General features: G+C 33.1%; 1 protein-coding gene across 2 annotated transcripts in view; it reads right to left on the bottom strand.

Annotated features, from left to right (window-relative positions):
• The window catches only part of LOC111045438, a 56,263-nt gene extending 49,726 nt beyond the window's left edge, over positions 1-6,537 (bottom strand). Inside the window, exon 1 of one of the 2 annotated variants that reach the window (XM_039423950.1) lies at positions 6,370-6,537. The gene's annotated coding sequence lies outside the window, so the exon portion shown is untranslated. The remainder of the gene's footprint in view (positions 1-6,369) is intronic. The other variant, XM_039423949.1, reaches the window with a different exon arrangement.
• Positions 6,538-7,736: the final 1,199 nt, after the last annotated feature.

Here is a 7,736-nt window from a genome sequence, read left to right on the forward strand (position 1 = left end):
GATTGGGAACACCCTAAAAAATGTTGAGATTTCTCTGGCAACTGAACCAAAGGGTCAAAGCTACATAATAATTATGCGTTTCGTGTACACATGTCTGCATCCAACTAGATCTGGATAATAATCGAACCAATTGAATGGCTGTTCAAAATCAAGCTGCGCTTTCTATCCGAATAATCGAGAAAATTACGATAGCGGTCACGAATGTCTTGGAGAACTCGACTCAGATGGGCTTCAGGCTCTCTTGTACGTGAGTATTATATCGTAGCCTTCTAGTTAGTTCAGGAGTTTCATATGATTCAAATAACTCATGAAAGATATTTATTATAATCTTCTCAATACTACAAGTCCTACTTTTCAATTCATCTCTCAAATAGCAATGACTAATGTTGTTGTCATAAGTCACATCAATATTCATGGACACGAATTGGCAATATTGAAAAAAGACTTCGAATATATAAATAGTAATTATTCAATCACTATGATCCAATCTGGCTTTACATTATTATTCGAATGGAGTATTGAGTATAATATACACTCACATGTAACATCCTATAAATTCTGTAATGAAAAGTCCTGAATGAATAATTTTGTAAATGTCATTCTTCAATACCGGTTGCAACATCACCGTTGAATTTTGCATACTATTAAAATTTGGAGATAGGTTTCTTGAATATACCACTCGAATACTGTCACTACAGTATCATGTTACTCCGATTCTCACACTGATATTGTGTATTGTGCGTGGAGTTCATGTTTCGTACAAGTTTTTTAATTCAACAACAAAAAAATGAACAGGATCTGGAACATGTTTTGGACGCAATAGAGGTATGATATACCAAAATATTGGTATAGTTATTATATATTTATATATTATATAATAATATATTTATATATAATATAATAATATATTTATATATAATATAATAATTTATTTATATATTGAAGGTATATTTTCTTTACCTCTTCATATTCAAGTAATCAACTTTCGATTATTAACCATCTTATTTATAGCAAGAAAGGTTTTTCCAAATAAAATCAACCAACAACATTAAATTTATCAGCCTTCAATAAGAACTTCAGAAATTTTGCATGAAGCGTTGATGTGCCCAAATAAAATTAATTGTTTAATCAAGTATCAAATTGCGGTTAGCCACATTTTGTGGTTGAGAGCTAATGGACTGAAAAGGAGCTGTTATGTGACAACCATTTCTAACTTCATCATAATCATCACACATTGTCGTTTCCTGGCCCTCACCCTCTCTCCTATCAACGTAGCTAACTGTATTTCACTTTATTTGATATTATCTCTCAAATCAGAATACTATTTGATAATCAATCCTATTCATGTTTGATTTTTTCAAATTAGGGTATGTTTTTAAATTTTATAGCGTCTTGAATTTCAAGTAATCCATTATTTTCATTTTAAATTTTGTGCTATATACAGGCTTTGAGTTGGAATATTTGAAAATTTTCCGTTCTCCTACCAAAATACCCTAGCCTATATTTGCTATTTATATATACTTCCCTGATCAGTATGACTATCTTTAGTTTGAAACCATAATTACAGAGCCTAGATAGCAGATAGCTCTGTATTCGAACTAACAAGATTTGGCCTCCAGCGAAGCGCTTGTACTGTATAAGCAAAATGAGATTCAAGTACCAGTGGCGAAAAAAATCATAATACTGTATATTATTTTATAAATCATGCCTCATTGTACTCTTCTCAAACATACAACAATCACCAATGCTTTACTATTCGTATATGCTTTACTTCATAGAGCAATCTTTTGATGCTCAGCGAAGCATACTTCCGCTATAAAACTTCAACTACCACTGATTCCCACTATGAGGAACTATTCTGAATTTATAATTGAATTTTAATGACAGTAAAACGCATTAAGTTCTGAGTAATGTAAATCACACATCCGTGATAGTGCATAATGTGCATTGAAAATACCCAAAATTACCATGTTTGTCTAGCGTCTAATGAGAGTTCATTTTCAACAATTATAAAAAAATGTTTTGGTCACGTACACACTGATAAGATAACAACCAAAGATTGATTGAGATAAATTCAAATAATGCATACAATACAGTTTGTTAAAAATAAATAATAATCTAGTAGACTACATAATCAATAATGGGGAAAGAGAGAATTCATATGAATCATGAATCACTAGTTTTGATAGAGAACAATCACAATTTTTAAAGAACAAGAGAAAATTTTGGAGAATATTTTATAGAATAGAGTTTAAGTTGAATTTGAACTTGAGTTTGAGTTTGAAGATTACCAATAATCTATCGAGAAACTGAAAAAGAAACGAAAGAAAGTAAGTAGAATGAGAAGAAGAATTTGGAAAAGAGCAACGTAAATAGCTCATTAGTTAGAGAATTGATATTTTACAGGGAAATTACTACTGTTTATCAATTAATATAATCTAGCCTACTACTACTGTTGTTTTACTCAAGACAATTGACTACTCTAGTCAATTACTACTGTTACGTCTTACGTACCATTACTATAATCAGTACTCAATTACTATAATCATGAATACTTGTCACAGAACAATATTATTATTGATTTGAGTAGGTACTGTATTGACAAATCATTTATCTTGCTTTAAACAAGGAAGCTATTAACCTCCTTCTCCCCGTATGGAGCATGTTTGCATACTGAGCAAAGCCTACAAGTATGACAATTTGACAATACATTAACAAACCATACAAGGCAAATTTTATTAGAAGGGTTAATCGCGGGCTTAAATATTCTCATTCAAGGATTTGTATTGTGATTGTGGTATATCGTAAAAGGCGATAATATAGTGTGTGCCTATATGTACCTCATCATCATCAAGTGGTTTGTAATTCTTGTGCAAATACATTATTTTCTAAATGTCTTACTCTCAAATGATAGACGATAAATCAAATCAAATTCACAAAATCGAGTTACAAAAATAAGCCCAGTCCTGGCTTCTAGCGATGGGTTCAACTAATAGTTAATAGTTTGTAATGAGATATCTTCAATTAAACAAAATTTTCATTTATCTCTCCTCTCCATTTGAGATGAAAAATTGAACAGATTTAAAGACTTATAAAGAAGATGAATAGGAGGTTTTGAGCTCCTGCACAATAGCTGTAATACTTTTAATCCGAAACCTGACAGGGAAGATGGAAGATGGTGAGCGAGTGCTGTCCAGAAACAATCGGGAAAGCGCTACTTTCAAAAAATAAAAGGGGAGGTGAGACATAATCTGGAAGGGCTGTTCCAGTAAGTGATTCATCTCCTAAAAGTACGTGATCGAGACAAAAATGGTTGAATTCATCTCAAGAAAAAATCCCCTAATAACTTATGAAGGCATCCAGCTTCAGCTAACATCCGATATTAATCTATAGACTTCTCAGAAAAGTGGAGTCATCAGGATAATATCGAATGCTCTAGAAATGAGTTATGAAATCTTGACAGAACTGATAGTGTTCGATATAATAAATTACTAGTAAATTTAGTTTGATTTATTGAATGATCAATAGTCGATAATTCTCATCCAGGAAGAATCAGACACTGAAAAAGATATGTTTCTTGGGAAAGAAGTATCGAGAGAATTCTCTGTAATGAGATTCTCTGAGTTTTCTATAGGATATTCTTAGGAGATAGTGATCTCGAGATTCATTCGTCTCCAGAAGAAATCATAAAAACTGAATAAGAAATTGGTCGATCTCCATCATGGATGGTGATGCGATCGATCTCCATGTCACATGAGGTGAGATATAAATCATTTATGTATGATTTTTGTAAGACGCAGTAGCTACACAGTGGGTAATCTATTATATTGAGGTGAGTTTTTAAAACTCACTTTAAACTACATTATAATAGTTTTTTCTACAATACATTTCAAAAGAGGAAGGAATCAGGATATATTTTGCCAGTCTCCATTTTTTAATTTTTTTTTGTAGCTACATCAGGGCAATATTCAGATTGCATGTTCATTTTCAATCCTTGTTCAACACTGAGTAGGTAGTATCACCTGATTACTTGATCGTGATTGTTGCAACTCAACATAAGTGAGTTTGAAAGGTGGAAAATTACACACTCTCCAAAGAAGTGTCTCCTAACACGTTTAAAAACGTTTAAGATTCAAGGCTTACGAAGTCGATGATGATTCAACTTCCTCGCCTCCAAGGAAAGAAGTGGAAGAAGCGACGATCTGGAATCTGGAAGTATATTCTGAGAAAAGAAACTGAATTCCCTGCGCTCTGTGCAGAGTATCAAAGGTAACAAACTCTTGGAAACCGGTTGGTAACCAGTCCTGATGATCAATGATCATTATCCCTCCAGCATCAATCTGAGTAACCATCTCCCGCGCTCTCAATGTACACTTTGAGCTTGAAAAATTGTTTCAGTGTATTGGAAACATTGTAAAAACAGTTTGACTTTTTTACAAAATATGTCAGTTTGAAAGTGGGGAGGTATTTTTAAATTAATTTGCACTTTGAAGCTACTCAAGCTAGGGAAGCTTCTCTATTCGCATGGACATTCTGACATTCATTGAAACTGGACTATAGCATGGATTTCGGGATTGTCATAGAACGATTTTTCCAAGTCCAAGAAATAGAGTAGATTATAACTAGTCATGTAATTAATAGACACTACTACACCAGTAAAGTTATAGACGAGTTGTAGGACCTAATCACGGAATATATAATTTATTCTAGGAGGAGTGTGGCTGACACTGCGTAGCTAAGAAAGGAAATTTCGTGTCCACCTCGATTACGACAGTCAGAAGATTAAGCCTCATTCTAATAGCATATAATAAGGTTACGCATACGCATTGCTCTTCAACACGCAACTACTTTCCGCTTTTCCAACCCAAAGCTGAGAGCTCTGTACTCCAAAGATCTCAACCACACTATTATCCTACCGTATACTAAAGCTACAGCAAATAATTATTCTATTCGGTTTTGAAGATAAGGTGATCAAAATCAATATCGACCAGTTTGGTAAGATCTCATAATAAAGTGATGTATGCCAATGAAGTGCCGAATAGGAAAAGAGTAGTAAGTTTTTAGGGGGTTTGAAAACGTTTCCTTAATAATGAATGTATATTATCAATTACGGTAGTTGATAAATTTTGAATGAACTTATATTCCATAGTTTAGCCTACATTTCAGAGTGGCAAGGAAAACTATAAAGAATTGTACATTTATACATTCAAGTAACAATACATTATAGAAGTGAACTTGAATACAGAATTACGTTATTAAGTGTACGTATGGAAATCTATGTAGGTTCTGAGTCAAAGCTTGAACTTCTCGTTTTCAGCAATACTTTCTTATTGTCATGTCTATTGTTCCATTTCTCGATAAGATCTGATAATATAAATCATAAGGCAGGCATTTTCTTGGAATATTATTTCTCAGCCGTCAACTCCAACATGTTCCTGTTTTCGATTCCAAGCAATTAAGATCTTTTCCAGATATTCCAAATCCCAGATATCTTTAGCACAGATAATTTTTTTAATTATTTAAAAAGACAATACAATATGATTTTTTAATAGACTGATCTGTGGACTAGAGGAATATATTGGAACTTGAAAACTTTGGAGCATCAAAAGTTTCATCAGAACAAATCAACCATTATTAGCTTCACAGCTTAAAAAATTTTCCCGCTGCCGTCGCCGTCACGCGTTTTGCTCAAATGACGCGATGACCAGTGTACACAAAACAGGAGTCGGGGCTCCAAATAACAATAGAAAAAACGCATTGATATTCTTGAGTTGAACTCAAAAGGTTTCTTGGACCAATACATTTTTTTTCTTCAATTTTGTTTTCCATCACAAACTGCTTATTATTAAATCACTCTTTTCCTATTAAAAAGAACGACTAGCAATCAATTTTTTTCAATAAATGAATTTAATCACTCACTGTGACAACGAAATCTTTCGGTAGGTCCGACATTTTTTACAAATCTATATATGAGAATTTGTGAATATTTTTCATTTATTTGTTTGTTTTGTTGAATAATTCATTCATAACATATAAATTCAATAATATTGATAGTTCCCAATTTTAGGTATGAGTAAGTGCTATGAGTTAAGATCAAACTATTCAATCAGACATTAAATAGCAATAAAGCTATGTCCAATCCACGATTCCCAATGATAATTATAATAATCACCTTAACATTTTTTGTCAATGTGAATGCATTACCTTGAGATGATTTTTTGTTACCCCGTACCCGGCTTGAGCACTGGTACTTGATTATGTACAATCCTCGTTTTTTATGGTCCATGTTTGATATAATATAGATCTTAATATTTACTGTACCTGGAAAAAAAATATAAATGATAAAATATTAACAATGCTTCCACTCACCTTATTTTTTCTCCAGACAAATGATCAAAGCACAAAACAAAATAGAACAATACAACGGGGAACAGACTCACACGTACGAATCACTGACACTCACCTACTTCAACACAACCACAAAACTCACCTGAATGCTGAAAGAGCCAAAGCACTTTTCGCATGTGCCTCCGTCAACAGCCGGCAGTGATGCCCCACAAAACTTCTTCAATTCAGAACCAAAATATCCCGCCAACAAGTTTTATTTCCCTTGTCTAAAGAGGGGACTTATCCAGAGCTTCTCATCCGGTTTAGTCTCTGTGCCGGTTGCACAACAGACGGTTAAATTTTAACCGTGATTAATTCCACGAGAACCAATCAGAGAAGCCGTCTTTTCAAAAACGCCTTCTCTGATTGGTTCTCGTGAAATTAATCACGGTTAAAATTTAATCGGCTGTTGTGCAACTGGGCCTCTGTATAGTAATAAGTACGGGCGCAAATAATGTCATGAAAAACGCATTCCGTGGTCATTTTCGGGTAACAGCCGTGGAAGATGTCTCAATATCTTCTTAAGGTCTTATCTAGCATAATGATAAGAGAAAATTACAGGCAAACACCTCAAAAACATGATGGCCGCCAACATTTTTTAGGGTTTTGCTATATCGCTTGCATTTCAATAACCGTTTAAGGTATTCAAACGTTTTTTGGACGAAAATAGTCTAAAAATTATCCTTTACAGTTCTTGTAAAATTTCCCTCTTAAACGCATATTTCATTAGTTATAAACTTCAAAAGCCATACAAAACTTATTTTCTCATTTTTTTCAAATTTCTTCCTATAACTTTCCTTGTGCAAGAAATTTTAAATATATACGAAATTTAGATCGTTTATTCAGCTTTGAAAAGATATATCCTTATGCGCTGTACATCAATAATTGTGTTCTCCATCTCCAGCCCTCCAAAGAGAACCCTGCATGATTTCTGGTGCGTTTTTCCATATGCATGAGGTAACAAACTAGAACAGCTATAAAATCGTTTTTTCATGACTATTTCAAGATAGAGACTTGCAAATGGTCTCAATCTCTTCGTTACAACAAGCCAAATAAAAATATTGATGATGGAAACAACGAAAATGTTCGACATCATTGAAAAATTCAATATGGCGGTCATTATTGACAGAAATTTTTATAAAGCTTGCTATTCAGTAATTTTGAGAGATATCGGATTGATCTTACACCAAAGTGTTTAGAATTAACTAAACTATGATTATGATATTTTAGAGAGATATTTCATGATTATGATATTTGGAGTACTATTTTCATGATGAATTTAACTTTAAAATCTTGGAACATACATTTTTCTGGACAATTCCCACCTTGGATATTTCTGGATATTGCAC

This window comes from Nilaparvata lugens, chromosome 3 (assembly GCF_014356525.2).
Source record: "Nilaparvata lugens isolate BPH chromosome 3, ASM1435652v1, whole genome shotgun sequence".
NCBI classification, from domain to species: domain Eukaryota; kingdom Metazoa; phylum Arthropoda; class Insecta; order Hemiptera; family Delphacidae; genus Nilaparvata; species Nilaparvata lugens.